The sequence below is a fragment of the Eptatretus burgeri genome, chromosome 15 (genome assembly GCF_056783735.1).
Source record: "Eptatretus burgeri isolate ZD-2024b chromosome 15, Ebu_testis_v1, whole genome shotgun sequence".
In the NCBI taxonomy this organism is placed as follows: domain Eukaryota; kingdom Metazoa; phylum Chordata; class Myxini; order Myxiniformes; family Myxinidae; genus Eptatretus; species Eptatretus burgeri.
In genome coordinates, this window is record NC_140975.1 from 50,674,878 (window position 1) to 50,702,594 (window position 27,717).

The 27,717-nt window shown below is 41.5% G+C and overlaps 1 protein-coding gene across 4 annotated transcripts in view; it reads right to left on the reverse strand.

Annotated features, from left to right (window-relative positions):
• LOC147012140 (uncharacterized) overlaps window positions 1-27,717 on the reverse strand; it is a 208,262-nt gene that overhangs the window by 36,098 nt on the left and 144,447 nt on the right. For 2 of the 4 annotated variants that reach the window (XR_015051468.1, XR_015051469.1), the window contains exons 26-27: window positions 20,843-20,943; window positions 19,493-19,598 (exon numbers count right to left, since the gene is read on the reverse strand). The gene's annotated coding sequence lies outside the window, so the exon portion shown is untranslated. Of the gene's footprint in view, window positions 1-19,492; window positions 19,599-20,460; window positions 20,944-27,717 lie in introns of those variants that run through there. The other 2 variants (XM_085855847.1, XM_085855846.1) reach the window with 1 other exon arrangement.

Here is a 27,717-nt window from a genome sequence, read left to right on the forward strand (position 1 = left end):
TCAAATTTCCAAACCACAGCAGTCAAAAAACAAAGGCGAGTGACAGCAATTTAAATCGTTCATTGTAAACAATGAAAATAGCTGAGTGGTACCGTTTAAAAGTCGTTGAGTGTAAAAAAAATCCAATTGTTGAGCGCAAGCGTCTACTTTCAATAGTGGGGTTTGAGCGATTTAGCACGTTCAATAGAAACGATAAAAATTTCCGAGCGCCAGCGTAAAAAAACAAAGGCGAGTGACAGCAATTTAAATCGTTCATTGTAAACAATGAAATAGCTGAGTGGTACCGTTTAAAAGTCGTTGAGTGTAAAAAAAATCAAATTGTTGAGCGCAAGCGTCTACTTTCAATAGTGGAGATACAGCCATTTAAATCGTTGAGTGGCAGCCTATGAATAGCAAACCCCACGACACCGGCAAAGATAAACTGCCGCACGATATGGATAAGTTAGGCTATCGTTGGGCATAGTTTGTGAACGCCGGCTTCACGATAATTATTCGTTGGTATATCGTATCTATAAGTAATCAAAGCGCTCTATGCAAATTATTAGTTCATTGTGCATTTGTCCAACCCGTTATGAATAGACCTAAATCGTAAAAACAAGCCATAGCTCATTGTTGAAAAAGCCCCATAAAAAATTAGCCGCGAAGAACTTCGAACAATGGTGAAAAGATGTCTCCTACCCGTGGACACACGGACGCAAGGACGATCCATCATAACCCACACCCTCCCCCTCACACTCACCTACTACTGCCAACATGAACAAACTACGACTAATACTAATACTAATACTGATACTGATACTGATACTGTTACTGCTGACATGGACATCGACTCAAAAAGGACTCGAAAACACTGTTGGGATCCCCTTTTATGAACAGCATTTTTATATACCAATTCCCAAAACCGCTGGGAACACGTCTTTATATGGCAGTTGTAAGCTAGAAACACGTTCATTTTTTTTTTTTTTGTCGACCGGAAGACGTCATTGGAATACGTCTACATACGTCGATGTGTGTTGGGACTACATAAAGAATTGGTTCAAAGCACGTCAAACATAAGTTAGAAATAAGTTTCGCGTAAAAAAGACATTACCGCGACGTGTTTCGACTTATGAGTAGCTTATAAGTAGCCTTTGTAGACGTGTGTAAGCGTCCACATATCGTATGTAAAACTTATCCCCATCGCATGCGGAACGTGTGTCATACGCCGAGTACGTCGTAAAATTTTGAACATGTTTAAAATTTCTTGACGTACTCTACTTACTACGACGTATGATAGCGTACTTTAGCGTTGTACTCACGTATACCAAACTTACTCATACCGTATTTGACGTGCCCCAACGTTTTAGACACATTTTTCTTAGGTCGGCATACGCTGGCAAGATCGCCAAGGTGTGACCGCGATGTTGACACTTCCATTTCTACGGCAGTTATGATTCGAATCGTTGTGCGTCAGCCTTTTAATAGGCTACGTCACGACATCGTCGGCGATGCGTGCAACGCGCTATGCCGAAGTTAGACTATCGTTGGGCATCGGTTGTGTAGACCGACAACAGGTTCAGCATTCGTTCGTATAAGTTATCTATAACACAACAAAACGTTCTGTGTCCATTACCAATGCGTTATACATAAGACCAAGTCGCTATGAATACGTCAGAATCTTTAAAAAAAAAACATCAAAAGTTCAACGTAAGCCAGCGTTTTAGATACATTTTAATACGTTGCCATCGCTGGCTAAAACGTCAAGGTGTGACCGGGCCTTTACCAACACTGTTGCAGAAGCTCCCACAAATGTGTTGTACTTGTAGGTTGCTTTGCTTTCACCCTTCTGTGCAGTTCATCCCAAACCAGCTCGATGGGGTTGAAGTCTGGAGACTGTGCTGGCCATTCCTTGATTTGAAGCCTACCGTCTTGTTCTTTTCTTCTAAGGTAGTTCTGACATAGCCTGGAGGTATGTTTTGGGTCGTTATCTTGCTGTAGGATGAACCCCTGACCAACTAGGCATAGATCAGAGGGTATTGCATGGCACTGAAAAATGCTGTGGTAGCCCTTTTGGTTGAGGGTGCCAGTCACTCTGTGCAAGTCACCGACTCTGGGTCCAGCAAAATAGCTCCAGATCATCACACTTCCTCCTCCATGTTTGACAGTTGGTGTCACACACTGAGGAACCATCCTTTCGCCAACTCGACGGCGTACAAAACCCTGCGTAATGAACCGAAGATTTCAAATTTTGATTCATCGTCCATAAGACCTTCTTCCAGTTTTCAGTCATCCACTGGCGGAACTTCATAGCCCAGGCATGCCTCTTTTTCTTATTTTGCCATTTTAGCAATGGTTTTCTTACTGCCACTCGAGCTGTCAAACCTGCAGCTCAAAGTCTTCTCTTCATAGTTTAAACTGAGATTTCCGTATTTCGACCTGTGTTAAGCTGTGCTTGAAGCTGCTGTCCTGCGAGCCACCTATCATGCAAGCTGTTGACTCTCAGAAACTTGTCTTCTGATTGTGTTGTGGCTTTGGGTCTGCCAGACCTCTTCCTGTCAGAGTTTCCTCCAGTTTCCAAGTGGCTTTTGATGGTGTAGAAAACTGAACTCACTGACACCTTGGCTTACTCTGCAATTTCTCTAAAGGAAAGACCTACACTTTTAAGGGTTATGATAGTCAGTCTGTCTTCCTTTGTTAATTGTCTTTTTATCACCATTATGATAGCAATATACTACTTCCTGCAGTGCAATATTGTCCAAACAATGCTTCGGAGGGTGTAGCAACACAGTCTGTTCCAACACTGCTTTTATACAGACAGAGGGTTTGTAACTAATTAAGAAAAGTTGAGACACCTGTAGGAATTGTTTGCATCAACTTTCAAGGTTTAATTTACCTCCATTGCTGCAGAACAGCTGCAGTTGCTAACCCATTACTTGTTCCCTGAAAAGGGCCTTTTTAACAACTCTGAAATTTACATTATTTTTCAATTTTTGGTAACCTCAACTTTTTTTAAACATCTGACAGTTTACTGCTTTGCTTTGTACCATTTCGGGTTATTCATTGGACTTGAACTGCTTAAATTTCAGTAAAAACTGGAAAAATGGAGGTGTTCTAAAACTTTTGACCGGTAGTGTGTAGTGTGTGTATATATATATATATATATATATATATATATATATATATATATATATATATATATATATATATATATATATATATATATATATATATATCCTCTTCAAATTTCAAATCAATCAGAGGAAAATTGAGGATTTTAGAAATCTCACTTAAGTTGTTCACCTTTGCCCTCTGTTGACGTTTTGGTCCATGTTGACCTTAAAAATGATTGGCTAGTTGAGTTCAGTTCCGTGAAATATATCTATCCATTCATTGGGACCAAACTCTGTGCAGAGCGTTGGTGCTGCCGAGGCAGTCTCCTCGGCTATTGCACACAATCCTGGACGGGTCACCACTCCGACAGAGGATACCAGCAAGCTGGCACTCATTTTGCCAACATCAGAAGGATGACAGGCAGAGTCAACCCCACCTGGTATTAATTCAACAACCAAGTGAGATTTGAACACAGGATCCCAGAATCCCAAGCCCACCACCCGAACCATTAAGCCAATACCAGACATTGAAATATATATTCCCTTAAAATTTTAAGTCAATGGGATGAAAATTGAAGATTTTGGAAATGCCACCTTAGTTTTTGACCTTGGGACCATGTTGTTCTTTTGGCCAATATTCACCTCAAAACTAATTGGCTATTTGAATTCAGTGACCTGAAATATAAATCCTCTTCAAATTTCAAGTCAATCAGATGAAAATTGAAGATTTTAAAAATCTCACCGAAGTTGTTGACCTTTGGCCTTTGTTGACCTTTTGACCTAAAAAACAATGGGTGTCCTCCATATGACAAACTCCAACATGTGGTGAAGTTTCGTGAACATCGGTTTAAAATTGAGACCTTCAGGCGATAAACAGACAGACAAACAGACAGAATAACAAAATCGATGAACCAATACACTTGAAAAATCTTAGATTTTTACAAGAAATAAAGGTTGAATTTTAACTAAAAGTTTATTCATTCGATTACTTGTTTTCAAATATATTAGAGCATTATTTGTCCAAATTTCGAATTGTGTTTATAATTTATGACAAAACGAAACACCAACAAAAAATGTTCTCCTCGCTCGACTTGGCGAAATGATATTTTTAAATGAAATGTAAATGTTTGCACCCCCCCCTCAAATCATGAAATGAAATGTAAATGTAAATGTTTGCACCCTCTCCCCCCCCTCAACACCCCCAACCTAAAATCATGGATCCGCGCCTGGTAGAGGGGTTGGGGGGGAGGGGGAGGTCTCTCACCGGCTTAATCACAGAACTCCTGGATCAAGTGCACACAGGATCTTAAAGCACCTGCACAGCAACAGGTTACAATAAACAGGTGGACATTTTAAACATTGTGGTGTCGCTTTCTAGTGAAAAATGAAGAAACGAAGAAATCCTGATGTTTTGCTTCCATTTCCCTTTCTCAACATCGTATCTGCCTCGACCGAAGCTGTGAAAGGAGGAACGTCTTGTAGGTGAAGGTCCTTGTCAGCACAGAGAGGCATCTTGGGCACTAGACGGATTGCATGTTTTCCCATAAGGAATGAGACAAAATGAAATGTTTTGTTATTCACTTTAATCAAACGATCTGCACCGATCATCAATCAGTAAGTACCACGATGATACCGATGGCCGAAGAAACACATTTTGTGCTTTTATTCATTATAAACAATGACGACTTTCTGGAACATTATTTGGTTCTCAATGAGCAGTCCATGCTATATAAACAGTGTGTTGTCGCAAAGAAATAAAAATGAAAATCCAATTTGTCGGCACAATGCAGGAATTTCATTCACTGTAATGTTTTCATTTTATCTAAAATAACATTACAGTCGAGACAAATCATAACAGCCATCGAACAAGCCCCCGGCGACAGATATGGAATCACGTCGAATGTTGTCCCCATCAGCCAACTCGAGCTTGCTTCGGTCGTAAGCAATTCCTATTATAAAGGGAAAGGTTTGGCCCTTTCATCACTATCTGTTGTTGGAAATTCTTTAGCATTCCTGCTCCATAAAGCACCAAACATTCGCTTTCATCAGCACATCACATCCTGGAAAATTGCAGGAGTATAGAGAAAGAAATGGGAGTCAGAGGCCTCGCGTTAATGCGGCCAAGTTTAAATAGTGTGCTCAATAGAAAACTAACTATTAGCTGTTGCACACCCAGGGACCATTGTCGACACACAGGAGGGTGCAAATAGACACACAGTGCAATAAATAATAAATAAATAAAAACCGACCATTTTCGACCATCAAGCAGATGGACAGCTAAGAAAGAAACAGTTCAGTGAAACTCGAGCCAGGGACGCGGACCTTGCCCAATGCTATTCCTCCGACTTCGTAACACAAAAGCACAACGAACGCACAACGAATCGGAGATGGTTCCTGCCTGCGTGTGGGCTTTCTGCATATACATGGCAAGTTTCACGAAGATCCGATGAAAACTCTGGGTTGTGAAACAAAAAATGTCAAAAAATAGGAATGACGTCATAAAAATTGATATGACGTCATAGTGATGTATCATATGTGTGGTCATTAATCTCTGCTAATGCCCTGTTCGATTCCCGCAAACAGAATTCAAAAGCTTGCCGATTTTCGAAGATAATTTTTTATGCTATTTCCATTCGCGGAGATATTTTGACGTCATAACTTTTTTTTCTGGGAGGAATTTTCAAAATCGGAGATGGTTACTGTCTGCGCAGGGTATTTTTACATATATACGCCAAGTTTCAGGAAGTTTCGATGAAAACTGTAGGCTGTGAAACAAAAAAGTCCACAAGAACAACAACGTGAGTAAGACTTCGAGATCCTCCACGAGGATCTAAAAATAGTCTATCCTCCGAGTGCCTGGAAAGCTTCAAGAGGCCCGTTAGAAATACACCACAAATAGGTCATTTTGATGCATTTAGTGGCCCAAATGGCTCAAAATTCTGGATTCGTATATAAAAAGGACCCACTTGTGAAGGTCAAACCATTATTTGTGGTTTGGGTTTGGCATAAAGTTCGATATCTATTAAAATTGGAAAGAGATACTTGACATCTGAACGAAAAGGGAACTTGTGGATTTTTTTTTTTGCACCTGAGTGTTGCATCCACAATGCAGTTCGGTATTTGGTCTTCTGTTTGATGATATTTGTACCGTATCTCGATACTGTGGACACGGTGCTTCCCCGCTGACAGACCTCGAGTAGCTTGTACATGTTTCTGCGTTTGAGCCTGGGGAGAAATGATTGAAATCTATCCGGGTTCTTCCCGACATCTTTGTTCCTTTCACACTTCTTTTGAAATCTTTCACATTTCTCTTTATTCATTCTAATTCTTGCTTTTTATTTCATTTTATCGACGAGCAAATACCACAAGCTGCTTCGCTGATGGGGAATACTGAGAGGGGGAGAAAAAGAAAAGGGAGTGGGGTGGGGAGGGAGAGGGGTGGGGGAGAGAGAGGGAGGGGGAGATTGAGAAGGTGCAGGGGGAAAGAGAGAGGAGGGGGGAGAGTGAGGAGGGTTGAGAGGAAGGGAAGGCAGACGTGCGGTGGAGCGTTAATTATGATTTATACCGTCTCATCAAAATGATTCTGCAGAGAACAGTGAAGATAGAAAACAAAATAATGTCTGAAATCCATTTTCTAACGGTCTTACTATAAATACCGTCCAGAGAAAACACCGCCTGGAGACAAACACTGTCCACACTTAAAGCCCCTGTCACATCTTGATGATTTAGCCAGCGTATGGCAACGTATCAAAATTTATCTAAAACGCTGGCGTATGCTGAACTTTTTTTCAGTTTTGGGCATATAATAGTGTATTCATAACGAGTTGGACGTATGCATAACGTATTCGTAACGTACACAGAAAGTTTCGATAACTTATAGATAACTTATACCAACGAATGCTTCGCGTGTTGTCGGCGTTCACAACTTATGCCCAACGATAGTCTAAATTATGCATAGCGCGCAGGAGCGTATCGCCGAAGATCACGTGGCGCAGCCTATTAAAAGGCTGCCGCTCGACGATTCAAATCATAACCGCACAAGACATCGAAGTGTCAACATCACCGTCATGCCGAAGAAAACTTCGAAGAACTCCTCGTTATGGAGTTCCACCACGAGCTGGTCATACATGCCAAACTGCCGTCGCCTCCCAATCCAAGGTTTCACCCAGTTCCTTCTCCTCCGTTCACCTCTTCTTCTCCTGGCTCTATTGGCACGCAACTGGTACAGTGTCAAATCGATGAGGTCATGTTGATGTTGGAGGACAGCTAGTAGGTATTCTCGTCTCAGCCTTGCCGGATCCTCCAGCTTTCGGATGACATGGACATCTGCTCAACATGGAGTCTGGAACACTGATGGGTTCCTCCTGTGAAGCCCATTTTTATATACCAATTCCCCTAAATGCTGCCAATACGCCATTATACGGTAGCTGTAAGTTATAAATACGTTCAGTAAGTTCTGTGGTCGTCCAGAAGACGTCAAATATGTCTACATACGTCAATATGCATTGGAGATACGTTACACAGAGGTTCAAAGCACGTTACTCTCAGGTAAGAAACAAGTTTCGGGTACACTGGACATTACCTTGACGTATTTCGACTTATGAGTAACTTACAAGCAATGTGTGTCAACGATCGCATAACGTGCCTACAACTTATGGCCAGCTTATGCGGAACCTGTGAGCCATACGCCGAGCATGTCGACAAATTTTGTGCATGCGCAAAATGTGTCGACGAGCTCGGCCTACTACAACGTATGCCAGCGTGCTTCAGCGTGCTCTGAACGTATACAAAACTTACCCATAACGTATTCGACGTGTGCCAGCGTATTCGCCAAATTTTTCATACATCGGCATACGCTGGCTAAAACGTCAAGATGTGACAGCGGCTTAACCACCGTCTGGTGAAAGAGAGAGAGAAAGAGAGAAAGAAAGAGAGAGAAAGAGAGAAAAAGATAAAGAAAGAGAAAGAAAGAGAGAAAGAAAGAGAGAAAGAAAGAGAGAGAAAGAGAGAGAAAAAAAGAAAGAAAGATAAAGAGGAGAGAGAGAGAGAGAGAGAGAGAGAGAGAGAGAGAGACAGAGAGAGAGAGAGAGAGAGAGAGAGAGAGAGAGAGAGAGAGAGAGAGAGATAGAGACACAAAGATGGCGGTAGCGAGGTTAGCAGAGAGAACATTTGACTTGATGAACTTGACTGATGGGAATATTAAAGGGGGTGAGGGGAGTAAGAAGGAGGGGAGAGGAGAGGAGGGAGGATAGGGTGAGAGGAGGGAGAGAGGAGGGATTGGGAGTGAAGAACGAGGGTGGAGCGATGAGGGGAGTGAGGAGAGGTGCGGAAAAGGGAAGACAGCATGAGGGGCAGACAAGTTAAGGCAGTGTGAGGGGAGGGACCGAACGGACATAACCACTGTCTGTACGACAGGTATACTAATGGGGGGGAGGGGGGACAGAGACAGAGAGAGCGGTGGAGGAGTGAGGAGTTCGGGAAACCGAGGAGGATGGGGGAGCTAAGACGCAGGAGGGAGTGAGGAGGGGTTGGGGAGAAAGGAGGACTGGGGGGGAGGGGTGAGGAGGGGTGAGGAGAAAGGAGGGGCAAAAAAGCAGCATATAACAAATAAAAATATTAAAATGAATTACGTTTTGATAAGTGTTGTCATGATTGGAGTTACATACAATGTATATTGCTTGTGGCAGGCATATTCAGGTATGGCAGGCTGTCCAGTTGAGGTTGAAAGCTCAGAAGATGAAATGGAAACTGATTATTGAGATTAAAAGAAAATTCTTTATAAAGGAGATTTGAGTGGCTGTCTTCATTTTCTGTTCGAAGACCTCCTTTAAACATTTCAGGACATTATCCATCTCCCTGCAAACCTTGGAACTTCTCATGCAGTCGGGATCATGCTCATCACGAACCACTCACTCAGAATGATGGAGCACGAACCACTCACTCAGGATGATGGAGCACGAACCACTCACTCAGGATGATGGAGCACGAACCGCTCACTCAGGATGATGGAGCATGAACCGCTCACTTAGAATGATAGAGCACGAACCGCTCACTCAGAATGATGGAGCACGAACCACTCACTTAGAATGATGGAGCACGAACCGCTCTCTTAGAATGATGGAGCACGAACCGCTCACTCAGAATGATGGAGCACGAACCGCTCACTCAGAATGATGGAGCACGAACCACTCACTAAGGATGATGGAGCAGGAATCGCTCACTCAGGATGATGGAGCACGAACTGCTCACTCAGGATGATGGAGCACGAACCACTCACTCAGGATGATGGAGCACGAACCGCTCACTTAGAATGATGGAGCACGAACCGCTCACTCAGAATGATGGAGCACGAACCACTCACTTAGAATGATGGAGCACGAACCGCTCTCTTAGAATGATGGAGCATGAACTACTCGCTCAGGATGATGGAGCACGAACTGCTCACTCAGGATGATGGAGCACGAACCACTCGCTCAGGATGATGGAGCACAAACTGCTCACTCAGGATGATGGAGCACGAACTGCTCACTCAGGATGATGGAGCACGAACCACTCACTCAGGATGATGGAGCACGAACCGCTCACTTAGAATGATGGAGCACGAACCGCTGACTCAGAATGATGGAGCACGAACCACTCGCCCAGGATGACATTGTGCGGTTGATCTTTCTTTTTTTTTTTTTGTTTCATGGCGATTTCAGAGCCATGAGCCTCTATATACACTGCACACCTAAACTCCTCGGATATGGATACTGGAGGCTGATATTGCCAGCCCTGTTTGTTTAATGAATTATAAAACTGATCGACAGAACCGGTGGTGCTTCTGAGTCAGATGGCAAAACACATCCGGCAGGCCTGAGCACATGATCCACGTGACATTGACAAAATGCAGTCGATGCGATCTGGGCTCATCGTTCTGAGGACAGAGAGCGAAAACAAGAACCAAATCCTCAGGAACATTACACTGGTCACACAACCCTGTGGGGTGACACCCTATCCTGTGAAGACAGAGGTTGAGGGAACCGTTGTTGTTGTTGTTGAATTAAATCCGCACTGTGGCGAAAACGCTTCGTCAGGACACGCTCTCCCTTGGAGAAACTCCCGACAGTACATCCTGTTCGGAACAGGAACTTCACCGCCGTCCACTGTGGCACACTTGGCAAGCAGCTTAAGCACTCAAGCAAGCACTCCAATTGAATGGTTGGCAAGCGATAGCGATGTCGGAATGTCCAAACGAAGTATCTTCAAATTGGACAAATCAACACTTTTTGAAGAGTCGGAACTGAATTTCAAATCTGGAGCTCAAATTTTGTAATTCTGCTTAGTTTAAGAGATTTTCTCGGTTATTCTTATGTGGAAATGAAATAAAGCCATGAACGCAGGCATCTCCAGTCGTTTATAAGTACTCCAATGTACCCACCAATTCGTAGCTCTGATGAACAGGCATTTGATATTATGAGTTAGAAAAGTGAAAAAAAAAAAACTTTATCATTAAGAAATCGTTGCGCCCTGTTCCAAGTTAATGCAAGGTTGAGCAGGCCAAAAAACATGGGGGCTTCAGACCCTCACGAGGTTACCCAGGAAACGCCTCAAGACCCCAGAGGTCGAGGTGGCCAAGGATCCCCCGATGAAGGATATAATTAAATAAGGCCGTTAATTATCTTTAAAAAGGGTGTTGTACATGCACACGCGCACGCGTGCGCATACACATACATACATACACACACACACACACACACACACACACACACACACACACACACACACACACACACACACAAACACAAACACACACACACACACACACACACACATTTATTAGTGTATATTTTACTCTTTATTTATCCCTCTGTCAAGGGAAAAGTGACTTCTTGCAGAAATGTTCACTTGGCTGCACCTAGTTGGGTTTTAAGGTTGTGGAGGAGCGGTTGAAACCCGAATCCTATCCAGGTTCCTCCTGATGACTCCATCTTTGCTCTTTACTTCTTTGGGTTCCTTCTGATGACTCCAATGCAGTATTTGGTCTTCCGTTTGATCAACCAGAGGAACCCACTAATGCACAAAACAGGAAATTAGGTCACATTCCGATCCAGCAATTCTGGAGCTAAAATTGGCGCAATTATAATTGCAAGGAGATAATGGCAAAATACATGGTTTACATCTCATAGCTCAGCCTCGTGTTGTCTTAATGGTTAAGGTGGCGAGCTTAAGATTTTGGGTCTTGAGTTCAAGCCCTTGTCATGCCTTTGAAATAACATCAGGTGGGTTGGCTCATCCTGTCATCCTTCCAAGGTTGGCAAAATGAGTACGAGCTTACTGGTAACAGGGGTACTGCAACAGTGGCATAGCTGTGCTTCCAGAAAAATGATGCAACCAGCAGCCAGAGGCTGCATATGAAACAACAGCATCTAAGCTCAGCTTCAGCTCAGTGCAAAATGCTTTGGAAGTCTGGCAGACCTGCTGACCAATTGCCAGGAGGAGAATAATGTTGGAGATGCAGAAACGAATTGGAGACAGTCAACAGATTCAACAAATCAACATAATGGTGCCCAGGTCGAAGGATCAAGGTATTGTTGTCACCAAAATATCAATTGCATTGATCGGACTATACTATCTGTCGTGACTCGATAATTTTTCTTTACATTTTGCTAATCGATAATAATAAATGTCAATGTGTCAGTGTGTGCATCAGTGCGTCTCCTCCATAACTCCAAAACCATGAAACCTAGCAGCCTGAAACTTTGTGTGCTTGCTAAGGGAACTACAAGGTATTTCAAGAATGAATATTGGGTGTTTGGGTGAATTTGAACACCCCTTTTGAAAATAATTAACGGCCTTATTTAAATATCCTTTATCAAAGCATGATTTTCGGTCACCTCGCTCTTCCTCACAGGGGTATTAATTCACCATTTTTTTTTGGCCTGCTCAAAAATGCCTTGACTTGGAACAGGCAGCAGTGGTTTCTTAATGATAAAGCACTCAATTATTTTTTCTTTCACTTTCCACACTCACGTCATCAAATGCCACATCCACGTACCTACCAATCTCTGTTTACATCACTTTTGTGAGTGCTATAGCTTTCAAATTAGGAGATTGGAGCAATTTCATGCATTATATGATACGATTTTTCACGATCTACTCTCACGGCGAAATTGAAGTTTATAATCGAAATATTATTTCAGTTTGGAGGATCGAATCACGTGGATTAAATAACTCAAAAATCTGTTCTGAAATCTGAAAATATGAAGAAATTAGTGATGTTTTGGTTTTTGGGGGTTTGTCCCATTACCAGTTGGCTTGCTATCACTTGCCAAACTAGCCGTTCCTTATCAACTGCTTCATTGGAGTGCTTGCTTGAGTGCTTAAACCACTTGACGAGTGCTCTACAAGCTGCTTGGTTGTTCTTTTCCAAGCCATGGTGATGGATCGATTTGAACAAAGTTCAGCATGAAGTTCAATTCAGGCCCCACTCACCTGCATTCGACCTCGTGTTGCCCGGAGGTGGATCGCCCACTGAGATGTGCAACTTGATTTTACATGTTTCCCCTTTTTGTGTGATTTTCTTTCATTATAAGACCTATTACTTCAACATAGATAGAAACATATAAAAAAAATTAAACATTTCATTTTTAAAAAAGTTTCTTCAACCATTTTGTTGGAGTGCTTGCTTGAGTACTTAACCCACTTGGTGAGTGATCGACAAGCTTAGATCTTTACAAGCTTCCATGGCAATATTGTGGCTCGGTTCTCTGTGGGAACATCTCTGGAGTTAGGAAGGCAAAACAAATTGGAAGACTATAACAAGTAAAAAATATTTTCAGTGGTTGCAAAGCAATGAATCGCCACATTATGGCAGGGTAGCCAAGAGATACACATACTCGCTCGAAGCTATGTAGCCTGGGTTTGAATCTCAACCCAGCTCTAAACTGTCATTCCGGTGCTTCAGAAGCAGGGCGATTCATCAATGTGTGTGCCGTCTCTCTTAAACTCGGTATCACATCTGCTGGAATCCACCCACCTCCTCTCCCCCTCTCCCAACCCCTCTCTCTCTCTGTCTCTCTTTTCCACCACTCCTCCCCTCCCCCATTCCCTTCTGTTGAAGGGGCTGTTAACGACTGATGGTTGAATTTTGAATTGAAAACTGCTTCACCAGGGTGTCGCATGAGCCATGAGGCATTCTGAGCAAATTTGAAACAATCTTTCGAAGACACCAGCGTATGGATCATCCAAAAAGACACAATTATTTAATTATTTTAACAATTCATTACAATGTCATGTCTGTCAGATAATGAGAGGACTTAAATCATTGGACACATTCAAGCAGGGTCTCCCATTAGTCATTTTGAAATCCTCTTTAACATGAATAGATGAAGTTTGTGACCTCAGAAGACATTATCAAGCAACTGCATTAAAAAGAGATATGCCAGGAAGTGGACATTCCAGAACAATGACTCTTGGTCAGGACTGATACATTTACATCACCCATCTAGGCAATCAGTTTCAAACTGCCTAGAATACTGCAAACACACTCCTTCGACCACGATGCAGTTATTGCCGCCGCAGGTGGACATAATTGGCATTGAGATTGCTACTTCCATGTTGGATCTCTTTGTGGGAACATTCTACGCAACACAGCATGATGGGATTAGGAAAATCCTAATTAGGATTAGGAAAATTAGGATGGGACACAAGGAAATGGACATGTAATATCTCTGTCAGAGGTTTCCAACTCATCGGTATCCCATGATGTTACAAAAATAAATCACGTTAACATTAATCATGTGTTCTGTTCTTTATTGCAGAGAGTATATTAGATACAAGCGAGGAAGCCGTTGTCTAACACACACGAGAACTGCTGTGCTATCTTTCAATCGAGAAACATAAATTGGAAAAGTTCTCAAGCTTCTACAGAAATGTTCATCGAGATAAATTCTTCAGGCAAGAACGCAGCCCACTTCATCTCCACTGGAAAGTATCCTCAGGATATGAGGAGGACACAGCTTTTGCAGAGTGTGCAATGGAAAGTTGCTTCCACTGCATGTTAAATCAAACCATACAGTTTAATCTCTGTGCCTTGCTTACAGTGCAAAGCCAGAAAATATATCTACCCAACTTGATGTGCATCGGTCCCCTCTCTTCACTCTAGTTCCTTCAACATCAGTGCCAATTATAAGTTATTCTCCACCATTATTCATATATTTTTTGCTCTGACTTCCCCAAGGTGTCTCCAATTGTCACAAACTATTAATATTGATAGGCAGAATAACTTAACATGTTGTAAAGGTCAAAATAATCTGAATCAACCTCCAAAGATTCGGGTGAAAATACGAAGATAAAACTACAAAGCATCTCTCAAATTATATAAAATGCAAATCGTGTCTGCATCCGCTTTTCACTTGAACTGAGCTTGACGAAAACAACTAAAAAAAAAAAGAAAAAAAAGTAAAATTTGTTAATTAGTGTTTTCCATATTATCATAAAGGTTTGTTGCAAATTTGATGACAAAAGCTCAAATGGTAAATAAAGAAACATGGAATGAATTACCAAACCTGGCCGTCTCACACTGGATGGCAGACCAGACAGGCTAATGAGGCTTACTTGTCGTTACTGTAACTTTGCCCTTTGACATTTTGACCCAATTATTTATTACTCTTCTCCACATTCTCAAAATACGTTAAGGTTTCTTGAAAATTTGATGACAAAAGATTTTTAGGTCAGGTCAATCAGGTTTCTTGACTGCCACTGGTATCGTGTAACTTAGTGCTACCTGCCGCATGGTCAGGTAGTCGGCGACAAAAGCAACTACCCTCACTGGCTTGCCAGTGGGGAGGGTGACTGTGACACCCTGCAGGACAAAAAACAATACCTGCCAAAAGGCGGATGAGCTCCTTTCGGGAGCCAGCGGCCATCCAGTAAGGAGATGGTGTCTCCGAGAAAAACACCCATCTGGTTAGACCACGTTTTTTAGGTAGAAAGTTGTAGACGGCAACCGTTCAGGGTAGTACTACCGTTCTGACTTCGGAGAGTTAAAGTGGTACCTAGAACCATCTTGCACTCTCCGTGTCAGGATTGCTGATCTTACTTTCTGTCGAACTCAAACCATATCTACCGGGTCAGCTTTAATCTCTCTTGCAAACAAACATCACACACTTTTCGTCATATACTTTTCTTACTCACTCATTTTCACTCATCACTTTACATTCTCTCTCTTTAATTTCTCTTTATTTAAGGCCTGGCCTCGGTGAGGACTATTTATTCTGTAATTGGAGCCTTCAACATTAAAAAAAAATGCTAAAAGAGTTATAGCCTGGACACACACACACACACACACACACACACACACACACACACACACACACACACACACACACACACACACACACACACACCAAAACATCATCACCCACTGCGTGGCGGACAGGCTAATTAAGAAACGTACATAGTTCTCGACAGCTAATGGATCCTGAGTTGATGACCCATTAACACGTACATCCTGACTTTATGAAAAACTTCCCTGAAACACAATTAAACATTTTACTTGAGCATGCATGTTTTCAAGGACTGAATGTAAAGGATGAGAATGGTGGACTTATTATTGTAGAACATGTGAAAAGAGTAAAATGCTGAAATTCTTTGCGTTTATTGTTTCCCATCAACATTCACGTTTTTTTGTGAAACACAGGTGTATCATAATGTTTCTTATGAAAAGAACAATATATCAATTGAAATTCACCATTTCTTTCATGCAGATGTACGTTTCAATGGTGCGATGAATTCAAAAATGGTCGTTAATTTGTGGACGATCTTGAGTAATCTCACGTGTGACCAACCGCTGTCACTCAAGCAAATATGAAATGTGTTAAACAGCCAATTTTGTAGAATTATTTCATTTATATACATGATATCGCAGAAGAATTGGATGCAAGTGTTGGAAGTGGAGAATCAATCATTCGTTTCCACTTGAAATTCAACAAGACTATTGTAAATGTGTATTACATGACCACACCTTTTGATCTTATCTAGTTATCTCATTACCTAGTTCCGTCAAGTCATGGCCGACTTCTGGTGACGTTCATGATCAGTTTTCTCCAAGCATCCCCATCCTGCACTACTTCCTGAATCATGAGCAGAGACAGCTTGGTTGTCGCCTTCACCCAAACATCCAGCACATGTAAAGTCTGCCCCTTTCTTTTGTTTCCTCAACTATACCCAGCATGGTTGATTTCTCCAGACTTTCGGCTTCTGTTCGCATGATGTGTCCAAAGTATGACAGTTTCTGTTTTAGCCTCAGCACTTCTAATGTACATGGTGGTCTAATTTGTTCAAGCATTGATTACTTGTGAAATCGAAGATTCATGATTTAGTGTTCCTAATGAGCAAGAAAATGGATATATCCTGACATCAAATAAGAGAACGTCCAAAGAGACAAGAGAGGTGACACACATCTACTTTACACAGATGATTTTAAAGCACTCTGCACCACATAACGAATAATCGGAAAAACAACTCAAATGACATTCTCTGATCCATCCATCCATCCATCCATCCATCCATCCATCCATCGGGACCATAATCTGTGCAGAGCGTTGGTGCTGCCGAAACAGTCTCCTTGGCTATTAGACACAATCCTGGACGGGTCGCCACTCTGACACAGTACACCAGCAAGCTGGCACTCATTTTGCCGACCTCGGAAGGACGACAGGCAGAGTCGACCCCACCTGGTATTAATTGAACAGCAGAGTGGGATTTGAACTCAGAATCTGAGGATCCCAAGCCCACCACACGAACCATTAAGCCACCACTAGGCATATTCTCTGATGATGACATTCAAATGTAATTTGGCTTAGATAAGTATGCCAACTGCACATTCATACAAGGTAGACCAACAAAAATGGACAACATTAAAATTGACACAAATATATAACAATGCAGGAGCTAGACAACGAAGCTTCATACAAATACCTCGGAGTAAAAGAGGGCCATCAAATATGTAACTGTCAAATGCACAAAACAATTACCAAGGAATACCTGCATCAAACGAGACTGATCCTGAAAACATCCCTTTCTCTAAGCGGCCTGATGGACTCAATTAGGTGCACAGAACGACTAGTGCAAGACTAGCTGAGGATGTGAAATGCTCAACAGACTATCAGATTCAATTTGTAAACAAACATGAACACAGCAAACCTGAAAATGTATCCCTAACTCACCTTGCAAGGAATTTCCAAAAACAGTTGCGAATAGAATGATGATAAAGCACATGCAAATGAAACAGCAACAAATACAGCCCCAACAATTGCAAAAATGACAAACTAAATATCTAAAAAGAAATGTCAACAAATATACACCAACAACTGGGAGAATGACAAAAGAGCAGGAAAATACAAAAAAAATAATTGGACTGAGTTGGGATCAACAAAGAAGGCTCATTGGAATGGCTAAGAAGGTCAGCTGAACTGTGATAGAGAACAAATACTAATAAATGCCCAAGATCAAGGTCACTACACCAATGGATTAAAAAAATATGGCGGGACTGAGCCAGATGGACAAGTGTAGGTTGTGCAAGACAGAAACAGCAAGTACTAGTCACCTGCTTTCAGGATGCAAAAAAGTATTATCAGAACAACTTTACACACAACGGCACAACAAAGTACTGTATCTAAAATGAGTGATTGGCATATCTGCAAAAACTTCAACATCCCAGTCCCAGGAAACTCATGGAAACATGAACCAAGGGCAATCATTGAAAATAAGGATGTCATGCTCACATATGACCTGATGATCCCATCGAGCTTGAACATAGAAAACAAAGCCGATTGACCAGACATCGCTCTCAGGAACAAAAAGGAAAAGACAGTATTGCTGATTGAGATATCAGAACCCTGTGGTGTTGGTTTCAATAATGCAGAAATCAAGAAAATGACCAAATACCAGGACCTCAAAAATGAGATCAAGAGATCTTGGAAGCTGAAGAGAGTCAAAATTGCACATCAGTGATAATTTGGGGAAACATGAATAACAAAGAAGAACCTCACTGAAATTTTGTAAAATCATCTCCGGCAATATTACCACAAATGAACCACAATTGGAGGCAGTCCTGGATTCGGTGACTATCGTGAATCGAACCCTCGGAACAAAACTCTGAGAACAACAAAGTTGAACAGCTTAGTCCATGAACCGTGATCCCTTTCTGAAGCAGAGGTCAAAGACACAGAAGGTCAAAAAAAAATGCTTTGATTCCTGGAGGACTTTGTTACACCTCCTCAAATTCACAAATGGACATAACAACACACACACACACACACACACACACACACACACACACACACACACACACACACACACACACACACACACACACTTCTCCTTTGAGCAGTAATTTCCAAAATTGAATGCAATTTCTCACGTGGTGCCAGAAACAAACAATATATTTATAGCAGGACTCACAGCTCCACCCCCTTCCCCCACTCCCAACATGATTAATAATAAACATCTATCCATCGAGACCATACTCTGTGCAGAGCGTTGGTGCTGCCTAAGCAGTATCCTTGGCTATTGGGCACTATCCTGGACAGGTCGCCACTCCGACACAGTATACCAGCATGCTGGCACTCATTTTGCCAACCTCAGAAGGACAAACAGGCAGAGTCAACCCCACCTGGTATTAATTCAACAGCTGGGCAGGATTTGAACTCAGGGCCCTAGGATTCCAAGCCCATCACTCTAATCATTAAGCCAACACCAGACATATAGTAAATATCCTCATTTTAAAAGTTGAATTTAAACTTACCCAGTGCATTCACAAGCCCCAGATATGTTCTTCCTATTGGTGTTCAGAAGCATCCAAAACAAATATGGTGTCTCCTTCCAACTCTTTTGTTGTGCAGCGGCACAGCCCAGATTCCTCCCAGGTACTTTTTCAAGTATTTGTTTTTTTTTAGAAGCTTTGTGAGCCATTTTAGGTAAAAATCCTTACTGCGCACACGCAGTAGCAGGTCACGTGCCATGAAGATCGCTATTTCTAGGGGTTTCTGTGCATGCGCACCAAGCATTCTGAGTCAAATTACAGCATTTTGAAAGTCCCATATTGAAGTAAGCTATTTAGTTTGTTTTTGATAATTGTATTCGATTATTATTATTATTATTATTATTATTATTATTATTATTATTATTAACATGGTCATCCTCAATGATATCCCGAAACATCTCCACGTTTCAACTTGTGGTCAGATCACGTGTTAAGAAAAACTGTCCCAACACCAGAAAACCAAATTTATTTTATCATCTCATGAAGAAACTCCGTTATCCAGATCCCGTTACATTTCAAAGCCAGCTGTCTGGAAATGTGCAAAATGGCACATTTTCAACTTGTGTTTTTATCACAAAATGAGGCCACAACTCACCGAGGTCTTTGAGCAGCTGTGGGTCAATGTTATCGGAAGGCAAGGCAAAGCGTCGTCTCCAACAGAGAGCACACAGACCATTCGGGCAAAGAGATGAAGGAAAATGCTGTGAAAGAATTTGCACAGAAATGTGGAATAGAATGGCTTGGCCAAAACTATTTCGATTCAAAAACTCAAGTTTTAATAACTATTTGAATAAAAATTAAGGACAAAATAAATGTTTTTTTAAAAAAAACAAACATTTTTTTTGTATTTAATTACCGAAGAGTAAAAGACTTCAAGAGTATATTAGAGTGGTGGAACTGATTTTGATTTTGATGGAACCATCCCTTATCGATGTACTGTTAATTTTTATGGGGGCTTGCATAACTCAGGCTCTGAAAGTTCTGTAGAAAGAAAAACATTCCAAATCAGTTTAAATTCTCTTTTTTTGTAGTACAGGCCTACAGCAGTAGTTAATTCGAACAGGTTTCAGAGATCTGAGATATCCGTTTCATTTTCAAGCTTTACTGACACCCCCTCCTTTGAGAACAAGAACTCAAACTTCTTTCTTTTCGTGGGTTTGTAAGGTAAACGTCTCATCGGATAACGTACAATTAGACAATTGAAACACGAGGAGCCGCTACATTGTATACGGCACAGTCAAATTCTTCAGTTTTTTTTTCTTTTTCGTTTGCCACGTCTCTATTGCCCAAGGTCTTGACCTCCGACTTGCAATGAAACTTTATCTGTGTTTTTTTAATTTTTTTTGTGCCAAGCAGGAGGTGTGTAGGTGGGAAGACCTATATCCTGAGGATGGAACCTGCTGTTGTAATCCAAGAGGCGGACCGAAGGTGGTATTATTTTCGGCGATACCTTTCCGTGGCTGTAATTTCAAGACGACCATTGTTACACATGCAGACGCTAAACAAGGTGGACATATTTACAAGACAGAGTGGTTTCTAAGTCGACAGCCAACATAGCACCCATTGATGTCTATAAATCTTTATTTCCACTTACGAATACTTATTTCTCTGCACATTGTATGTCGCACAGGAGTGCAAAGTGCATGGGAGATGCATGACTGGTACAATGTCTGACATATTTCGCCTCAACCATGAAATGAAAACAAGTTAACCATCATAGTTATTACTATTATTACTATTATTATAATTATTATTATAAAACAGCATCATTTCAAGACTAATAGGTCAAGAAGAGCTTGTTGAGAAACTACTGCATTATAAATGATGTTTGTGTAACCATTGGATTGTAAGATAAACAAATATCTAGACAAGATGTGTGAACGTAACAATGAGCGCACACCACAACGTGGTGTGCTGGGAGTGCTTGTAACAGAAGGGACAGCACCAGTAATTTTGGGGTCTTTTCCAGGCAGAGGTTTCAGCTGTAAAACGATATACCGGATGGCGCGGGCTCCACGGGTCCATTTACGTGTGGAATGGAATCTTCTGCAAAACGAGATAAGAATGCAAGATTCTGTAACGCACGATTGAAACACAACAATGCACAGTGTTTAAATGTAAAATATTGCTGTTTAAAATGTTTCCTTTTGCAAAATGCGTATTTATCTCCAGAGAATGTGTGTCGATTAACAGGAATAAATGTAGCTGCCTGCCCTTCCTGAAACTCTCTGATAGGCCACTTTTCAGAGGGGAAGATAAGCCGGTTGTCCCAATGTGCTGAACACACAAGTAGTGGTGGATGATCAGATTCAGGAACATCTGGATACTTTCATAGATTAAGCAAAATATTTGCAGATGCAATTTAATATTATATGAGGAAACGTAAGGTGCTCGGGATGGGGAAGAACAATGAAAATGAGGACCACATGATGCAAGGGGCAGTCTTGGAGCATTGACACGGGAGAAGGATCAAGGGGTTGTATTAGATAGATATCTGAAGGGAGTAAAACACCTCCATGATGTGCCTGTTCCTAACTCACTGTTCTTCTCCTCAATCATTCTTCTTCCCCTCACCACACCTGCCCCTGAGTGCAATTAAGTAAATAAACCGATTGATTAAATTAATGGATAAAGCACAATAATGATAGCCAAATTAATGGCCTCCACCTGCATTCACGTTCCTTGTAATAACACGGAATATTATGTACAAGTGTGTTTATGAGACTTCACAAGGAGTGAGCATACAACAATTGATCGACCTGAGCAATTAATAAGGAAACTAGAAAGAGCAATTATAGATTGCAGCCCCTCATCAGGAGTTGTTTTGTGTCGTGTATTTTGTGTGTGACAAGTAAATGGAAGGATTTACGAAATGAAAGGTCATCGATTGCAAATGAAAGCTCTAAATGGTCTTAAGGGCAAAGGTCTGAAAAGGTCTAAAAGGGTCTAGAGTATAATTTAAGGTCTAGAGGGTCTGAATTGTGTAAAGGGGTCTAAAGGGTCCAAAAGCATCTAAAATAGGTCAAAACATCAAAGGGCTCTAAAGTGTCGAAAGAGTATTTAAAACGTCTGAAAAGTATAAAGGTCTAAAGATCTGAAAAAAGGTTCAAAGGGTCTGAAGGAGCCAAAAGGGTCTAAAGAGTGTAAAGGTCTGAAGGTATATTCCAATGGTACGTAATTAATAGACGTAGTCACAGTGCAATAATACATCTATACTCATAAAAGGCAATGTGTGTGTGTGTGTGTGTGTGTGTGTGTGTGTGTGTGTGTGTGTGTGTGTGTGTGTGTGTGTGTGTGTGTGTGTGTGTGTGTGTGTGTGTGTGTGTGTGTGTGTGTGTGTGTGTGTGTGTTGTTCATTGTTATCTTCATATGTGAGTTTCAGAATGTGGAATGGAGTCCTCCCATGTCAGGCTCAAAGTATCTACCTTCATTTCGGTAAGGGGTCACGATTCATGGACCAAGCTGTGAAGTTTTCTGTTCTCAAAGTTTGGTGCTGAGGACTCTCTTCAGGATCATTACTGAGCCCCCAGACAGCTTCAAACTGCAGTTTGTTTGTAATCATATTCTGAGGGATGGTTTTTAATATCTCTGAGAGGTTCTTCGTCATCACTGGTACAACTTTGGCATTCTTTAACTTCCAGGATCTTTTCACTTCATTTTTGAGGTCTTGGTATTTTGTCATTTTCTTGTTTTCTGCATTGTTTAGTCCAAAATCACTGGTGTTAAAACTTCAATTAACAATGCCTTCTTCTCTCATTTTTGTACCCAAGTGTGATATGTGATCGTAATGCTTCATTTTTGATGTTCACACTCAATGGGATCATTAGGTCGGAGGTGAGCAGTCCTTCCATGTTTTCAGTGAATACTTTTGGTTCATGTTCCCACAAAGTCTCTGGAACTGGGATGTCTAAGTTTTTGCAGATGTGCCAGTGGTTAACATTACAAACTCTGTTGTGTCATTGTGTGTGCAGTTGTTCTGACATGAGTTTATTTTTTATATGTGCTTGGTCATTAAGCATAACATATCACTCTATTTGCTAATGCCACCTCCAGCTCTCACATGGCTCTTTTCTTTCCTCCTCCCCCCCCTGCACCCCACTCTCTCTGTCTATCCCCTCCTTGCTCCCCCTCCAAATAAAATGCAGCACTCTCCTCCCACACCTCTGTCTGTCTGTGTGTGTGTGTCTCTCCCAACCCTCCCTTCCACAGTGTATAGCAATGTTTTGTGAGGAATTGCTCTCCCCACCTCCACCCCCTTCCTTGCTCTTTTACCCTTCCCAGCTTCCCCTCCCTTCTCTCCGTCCTCTCTTTCTCTCTTTCTCTCTTTCTCTCTTTCTCTCTTTCTCTCTTTCTCTCTTTCTCTCTTTCTCTCTTTCTCTCTTTCTCTCTCTCTCTCTCTCTCTCTCTCTCTTTCTCCACCCCCTTCCCTTCACACTCCGATCAGCGGAGCGACGGGTGGTATGTGCTCGCAATTAATAAACGTACTGATGGTCCAATACACATTCAAACAGTACATAATGAATAGATGTAGTACAGTGCTCACATTGCATGAGAACGTCATTAATGGACGTACTCAAGTTCTAATCGTACATAATTAATAGATGTACTGTACTCACATGCCATTATCATTATCAACATTATCATTGTTATTATCATTTTCAGTGTTTTCATTATTATGATTGTCATTATGTACCATTGTCATTGTCATTATTATGATCATTACATTCATTATCATTATGTCTCATTATAATTATGTATCATTATTATTATTGTTGTTATCGTCATGTACCATTGTAATTATCATTATTATTATAATTATCATTATGTACCATCATAATTATAAACATTATCATAATCATAATGTATCATTATCATAATCATTTCAATTCTATTGAATGAATAGATATACTTACATTCTTTGCAGACAAACAGACAGACAAACAAACGGAACCAAATGCAATACCCTCTCCTGTGGCTAAAAAGAGAAATCGTTTTTGAGATAAAATTGAACTCGTGAATACGATGCACATATTCGCACACCTCAACATTAAGTGGAAGGACAGGCAGCTGGAGATGTAAACAAAGCACAAAATTTCAGATGGAATAGAACTTTGCGTCCACTGATAATACCATTTGCTTTGAGAAAAGCAGTTGCTTTGAGCACCTTGAAGGAATGGTGAGAAACTGGACAGCTAAATTTGAAGCAGGTGGCATGGACAGAGTAATGGTGGAATAGATGAATGAATATGTTGTATAAAGCTGGGGATTAAGGAAACAGTTGAGAAACGGATTGATTTAATATGTGACCTTGCTGAATTGGAGAAGGGCAGGGGTTAAAATCCATCAGGACTCATACAGACAGCAACAGCAAAAATTAAAAACTAAAAATAAAAATTGAGAAGCACCCAAAACCCATGTTTTGTTCACGAGCGAGAAATGCCCAAGACCTCGGCCCTCAAGAGAAGTGTCACGATAATGGACACGGATTGAGCCTTGAGAGCCTTCACATGTATCAGATGGACTATTGTGGGACCACTTCAGCAAAATAGATGCAAATACGAGTGAAACTGCAAAGATGTTCAGTGGTTGTGCGATTATCATTTGAGTTCATTTAACTACCATATCGAGCATCAAATGTGTGGTCATGAAGATCTCCAAAAAGATCCAACTACAGAGTTCATAGAACACCTTACACCACACAGAGGTGCCGAGAGGGGAGAGGGGAGAAACCAGGCATGTGCCCAGTTGATGTACCAATACAAATAATCAATGGACAAATTGGAATCAAAATCAAAAGCATACTACAATTTACAGGAAGTAACAGATAAACATGAAGGAATAGTCAAACATGAAGGAGACCATTGGTCAACAAAGACAAACACAGATTCACCTTTTACCCCAAGGACAATTGTTGATTTGCTACAATTTTGTATGCAGCCTGTGGCTGCTGGTTGCATCATTGCTGGAAGTGCAGCTATGCTGCTGATTGCAGTGCGCCCTGTTTCCAGTAAGCTGGAACTCATTTTGCCGACCTTGGAAGGTTGGCATGCTGAGTCAACCCACCTGCTATTATTTCAACGACACAACAGGGGCTTGAACCCAAGATCCTAAGACCTCAAGACCTTAAGCCAGCCACCTTAGCTGTTAAGCCAACACCAGGCTAATTGTTGACTGTAACCAGTTTACATCATGAAGTGGCAACGACTTGAAGGTCATTCGACACACTTCAAGATAAATTAAGCCTGGTGTTGGTTTAATGGTTAATGTAGTGGGCTTGGGATCTTTTGGATCTTAGGGGTCTGAGTCCAAGCCCTGTCAGACACTGAATTATCACCAGGTGGGGTTGAGGTTGACTCTGCCTATCATCCTTTCATGGTTGGTGAAATGAGTACCAGTGTACTGGTAATAGGGGCATTGTATCAGCAGTGCCCTCATACTTGGTAGCAGTGGTGATGCACTTGTTCATAGCCAGTTGAAAGCATGCAATCATGCCACCACAATAAGTGGAAGTATTAAAAAAAATTAATTTAATATTTTTAATGTATTTCTTTTTTGCTGTTGCACTCGTCAAATGACCTCGTCCTTTAAAAACTTCCCGGAGTACAGATAGACCACGGATGTGGACTCAATCCAAATAAGTTGAGAGAAGAGAAACTAAGTCGGTGGAGTTGGCAATGCCGAAAAAAACTTTATAGATACAATGTTAATCCCAAAACATGAGTGCAGGATTATATACAGTTTCGTGTGTTCACCGAGAGATCTGCAGCTGCCAATAGCAATTAATGGCTACCTCGAAGAATGAGTGATAGTGATTGGGACTTGGAAAGAAACTGCTACAGGGAACTATCCACAGGGGACTATCCACATTGCCTTGCAATGTTGAAGGCTTGCACGTTGTTGATTGTGAATTCATTGTCGGGGGGGGGGGGGTGGGATAAAAATTCCTCTTTGCATTAAGTGAATGAGATAGCTTGGATTATTTTCGCCAAAGGGAAAGGAGAGCACAGCAGAAGCAAACGTCATAACACATCGCCAGCTATACAGTCCTTAGAGGAAAGAAATTTTAGGGAAGACACCCTCTATTTCTAATTCTATCAGATATGTTGGAAGCTCTGCAGAATGATTCTAATTGCCATTGGTGAGATATCCCCTCCAGGTTGCTAAAGCAAGCTGCTCTCAGCCCGATTGCTCCATTACGAGCCTCAGTGTATCAAGAGGTGAAGAAACGTGATGGAAAGATGTCCTGCAGACTCGAGAAGTTAAAAACTCAGTCGGACTTTAGGCAGCCAAGCACCAAGGCGAAATGGCCGATTACCTTGCAAATTAACGAGGGGCCCAAAGAGTGCATGATGAGCATCCCAGTGGGAATGTGGAATTTCATCACCCAATTTGTCTCCAGAGCCATGAGGCCGCTGCAGCAGGAAAACAGGCACACGCATCAGTATGGCTGATTGAACACTCCAGGGGAAAGGCAGAGTAAACAGTCTTTGGTGTTTCTCATCGTGCAAAATGGAGTTTCATTATCATGCTGGTGATAACGAGCGCGCTTTTATTGTGAACATAATTCTCAACAATTTCGCAATTATTTCCATTTTGTGCTTTCGAGTGTCGCCTGTGATGCATTTTCGGGGAAACATTATGTATGTAAGTATTGAATGTGTAAAAGCATTTGATGAAAGGATATTTGGAGCGACACTCTGCCGTGACTATTGTGCTGAAAATTAATGTCGTCGGATGTTTCGGAATTGGTACAAAAAAAACAAACAAACAATGTTTCATGTCATTCAGTCGCTTCTTCCGGACAACAAATTCAATAATCAGTAAAGTACCTGAAATTTTAATGCTGCAAACCAATTCATGCTGATATATAATCGGTGTACTTTGACACAAGGCGTAAGACCGATCACCATCTAAAGAGTTCATTGCAAAATGCATGACATACCATGTTCATAATTTTTAAGGAAGCCGATTTATATGTGGTGGGTTTGATGTACAGCTCAATGCTTATGCTATTTCATTTCAATACTTCAATCTTTCCATAGAAATGCAAATTAACTTAGGAGGTCAATTATGCTTGTGCCATATCCACACCCAATCGAATGTCATTTATAATCTGTCAGGTTTAACCTATCTTCTGGAAGCCTGCAGCTTGGAGTCGTTTGGGGTGGTTTTGGGGAGGACAGAGAAAGGAGAGGGTTGGAGGAATAAGGCCAGATGTAAGCTTGCATAAAAAAAGAGGGTCGACCAACTTGGTGACGGTGGGAAAATGATAGTATCTGGATATATCCAAACTCCTGCCTTGGGATTCCGATGGTGCATTATGGCTTGCTTTTGACCACCTCAAGATGAGCACAAGCCAAAAAAACAGTCTGTCTTACTCCATGGAGATCCATATGAAAACCTTGTACACTGTGATGAGCTCCATATGGCTCAGGGATGCCTTAGAGCCACTGAGTATACCCAGTCGGTGATGAGCCTTTGATGCTAGTTTGGAGATATGATCCTTCCACAAAACGTTATGACAGATTGGAAAGCCAAGGATGGAACGGACTGCACTTCTTCCAGTGGGTGTCCAGAGAAATGTATTGGATAGTTTTATTGCTGATCCTTCTGGAGAGATGGTGTGAGAGCATGTGACTTGCCAGCATTCAAAGCCATGACCCAAGTTGTTGGGCAATGGCTTGTCTTGTCCAGGTCTATTAAAAGGGACTCGGCACCAGCCAGTCATTCACAAGAGTAATGGACCATTTTGTACAGCGTGGGGTCATTGACAAAAGAGTGAAGGTGGTTTTCAATAAAAACACATACACCACTGAAAAG